The sequence below is a fragment of the Triticum aestivum genome, chromosome 5A (genome assembly GCF_018294505.1).
Source record: "Triticum aestivum cultivar Chinese Spring chromosome 5A, IWGSC CS RefSeq v2.1, whole genome shotgun sequence".
Lineage (NCBI taxonomy): Eukaryota > Viridiplantae > Streptophyta > Magnoliopsida > Poales > Poaceae > Triticum > Triticum aestivum.
This window is the reverse complement of record NC_057806.1, coordinates 86,549,211-86,552,988: the sequence shown is the minus strand read 5'-3', so window position 1 is coordinate 86,552,988 and position 3,778 is coordinate 86,549,211.

The window sequence follows — 3,778 nt, the reverse complement described above, 5'->3', positions numbered from 1 at the left end:
TCGGACTCCGGTCCGAGTCAGCGGCGGCGGTGCGTGATCTCCAGGTGGGAGACGGCGGCGCGGGGGAGATGGGCCGGCTCGGCTGGGCCTTGGCCCAGTTGGGCGCTGGAAGTTCTCTCTTAAAAAAAACAATTCCGCCGAACAGAAAATAAATCCTAGAAAATAAAATAAAAATCTAAAAATGCCAAAACAAAATGTCACTGTGTAAATAAAATATTTAGAACGGGATTAACATTTTCTTGGCCCTAAAATGCAATTTTGAAAACATGAAATTTTTCTAATGCAAATAAAATCCAAATAAAATCAAATATTTGATTTTAATATTTTCCTCCAATATTTCAATTATTTTGGAGAAGTCATATTATCTCCTCTCATATATTTTAATATGAAATATTTTCGGAGAGAAAAATAATCAAAACCAAAATCCTTGTTTCAATATTTGATAAAAATCAAATATGAAAACCGGGAAATCCCCAACTCTCTCCGAGGGTCCTTGAGTTGCTTAGGATTTTGAGGATCGCGAAATGAAAATGCAATAAAATATGATATGCAAGAATGATCTATGTATAACATTCCAAATTGAAAATTTGGGATGTTACAGGGTATGAACCATAGAGAAGTTGGAATACAGTAGGTTTCACACCAATATAAATAAAGAATGAGTTCATTAAAGTACCTTGAAGTGGTGTTTTGTTTTCTTTCGCTAACGGAGCTCACGAGATTTTCTGTTTAAGTTTTGTGTTGTGAAGTTTTCAAGTTTTGGGTAAAGATTTGATGGATTATGGAACAAGGAGTGGAAAGAGCCTAAGCTTGGGGATTCCCAAGGCACCCCAAGGTAAATTCCAAGGATAACCAAAAGCCTAAGCTTTGGGATGCCCCGGAAGGCATCCCCTCTTTTGTCTTCGTCCATCGGTAACTTTACTTGGAGCTATATTTTTATTCACCACATGATATGTGTTTTGCTTGGAGTGTCTTGTATGATTTGAGTCTTTGCTTTTTAGTTTACCATAATCATCCTTTCTGTACACACCTTTTGGGAGAGACACACATGAATTGGAATTTATTAGAATACTCTATGTGCTTCACTTATATCTTTTGAGCTAGATAATTTTGCTCTAGTGTTTCACTTATATCTTTTTAGAGCACGGTGGTGGTTTTATTTTATAGAAATAATTGATCTCTCATGCTTCACTTTTATTATTTTGAGAGTCCTTTAGAACAGCATGGTAATTTGCTTTGGTTATGAATTTAGTCCTAATATAATAGGCATCGGTATAATAAAAACTTTCTTAAAAAGTGCATTAAGTACTAGGAGAAGTTTGATACTTGATAATTGTTTTGAGATATAAAGGTGGTGATATTAGGGTGTGCTAGTTGAGTAGTTGTGAATTTGAGAAATACTTGTGTTCAAGTTTGCAAATCCCGTAGCATGCACATATGGTGACTGTTGTGTGACAAATTTGAAACATGAGGTTTTATTTGATTGTTTTCCTTATGAGTGGTGGTCGGGGACAAGCGATGGTCTTTTCCTACCAATCAATCCCCCTAGGAGCATGCGCGTAATGCTTGGTTTTTGATGACTTGTAGATTTTTGCAATAAGTATGTGAGTTCTTTATGACTAATGTTGAGTCCATGGATTATACGCACTCTCACCCTTCCATCATTGCTAGCCTCTTTGGTACCATGTGTTGCCCTTTCTCACCTGAGAGTTGGTGCAAACTTCGCCGGTGCATCCAAACCCCGTGATATGATACGCTTTGTCACAGATAAACCTCCTTATATCTTCCTCAAAACAGCCACCATACCTACCTATTATGGCATTTCCATAGCCATTCCGAGATATATTGCCATGCAACTTTCCACCGGTCCGTTCATCATGACACACTTCATCATTGTCATATTGCCTTGCATGATCACGTAGTTGACATTGTATTTGTGGCAAGGCCACCGTTCATAATTTTCATACATGTCACTCTTGATTCATTGCCCATCTCGGTACACCGCCGGAGGCATTCATATAAAGTCATACTTTGTTCTAGTATCGAGTTATAATGATTGAGTTGTAAATAAATAGAAGTGTGATGATCATCATTAATAGAGCATTGTCCCAAATAAAAGAATAAAATGGGGAGGCTAAATGAAAAAATGGAAGGCCCAAAAAAAGAAAAAAAAGAAAAAAAAGAAAAAAAAAGAAAAAAATAATAAAAATAAAAAGGGGCAATGCTATTATCCTTTTTCCACACTTGTGCTTCAAAGTAGCACCATGATCTTTATGATAGAGAGTCTCTTGTTTTGTCACTTTCATATACTAGTGGGAATTTTTATTATAGAAGTTGGCTTGTATATTCCAACAATGGGCTTCCTCAAGTGCCCTAGGTCTTCGTGAGCAAGGAAGTTGGATGCACACCCACTTAGTTTCTTTTGTTGAGCTTTCATACATTTATAGCTCTAGTGCATCCATTGCATGGCAATCCCTACTCCTTTCATTGACCTCAATTGATGGGCATCTCCCTAGCCCATTGATTAGCCGCGTCGATGTGAGAGTTTCTCCTTTTTTTGTCTTCTCCACAAAACCCCCATCATCATATTCTATTCCACCGGTAGTGCTATATCCATGGCTCGCGCTCATGCATTGCGTGAAAGTTGAATTTTTTTTGAGATTACTAAAGTGTGAAACAATTGCTTGGCTTGTCATCGGGGTTTTGCATGATGAGAGCATTATTGTGTGATGAAAATGGAGCATGACCAAACTATATGATTTTGTAGGGATGAACTTTCTTTTGCCATGTTATTTTGAGAAGACATAACTGCTTAGTTAGTATGCTTGAAGTATTATTATTTTTATGTCAATATTAGACTTTTATCTTGAATCTTTCGAATCTGAATATTCATGCCACAATAAAGATATTTACATTGAGAATATGCTAGAAAGCACTCCACATCAAAAATTCTGTTTTTATCATTTACCTACTCGAGGGCGAGCAGGAATTAAGGTTGGGGATGCTTGATACGTCTCCAACGTATCTATAATTTTTTATTGTTCCATGCTATTATATATTCAGTTTTGGATGTTAATGGGCTTTGTTTTACACTTTTATATTATTTTTTGGACTAACCTATTAACCCAAGGCCCAGTGCAAATTGTTGTTTTTCTGCCTATTTCAGTGTTTCACAGAAAAGGAATATCAAACAGAGTCCAAACAGAGTGAAACCTTCAGGAGCGTGATTTTTGGAACAAACGTGATCCATAGGACTCGGAGTGGACGTCAAGCAACCAACGAGGTGGCCATGAGGTAGGGGGCGCGCCTACCCCCCTAGGTGCGCCCTCCCCCCTCGTGGCTCAACCGATCTACTTATTCCTCCTATATATATCCATATATCCCGAAAACATCCAGGAGCACCACGAAACCCTATTTCCACCACCGCAACCTTCTATACCTAAGAGACCCCATCTTGGGGCCTTTTTCGGAGCTCCACCAGAGGGGGCATTGATCACGGAGGGCCTCTACATCTACTCCATGGCCCCTCCGATGATGTGTGAGTAGTTTACTTCAGACCTTCGGGTCCATAGTTATTAGCTAGATGGCTTCTTCTCTATCTTTGGATCTCAATACAATGTTCTCCTCGATCTTCTTGGAGATCTATTCGATGTAACTCTTTTTGCGGTGTGTTTGTCAAGATCCGATGAATTGTGGGTTTATGATCAAGTCTTTCTATGAACAATATTTGAATCTTCTCTGAATTCTTTTATGCATGATTGGTTATCTTTGCAAGTCT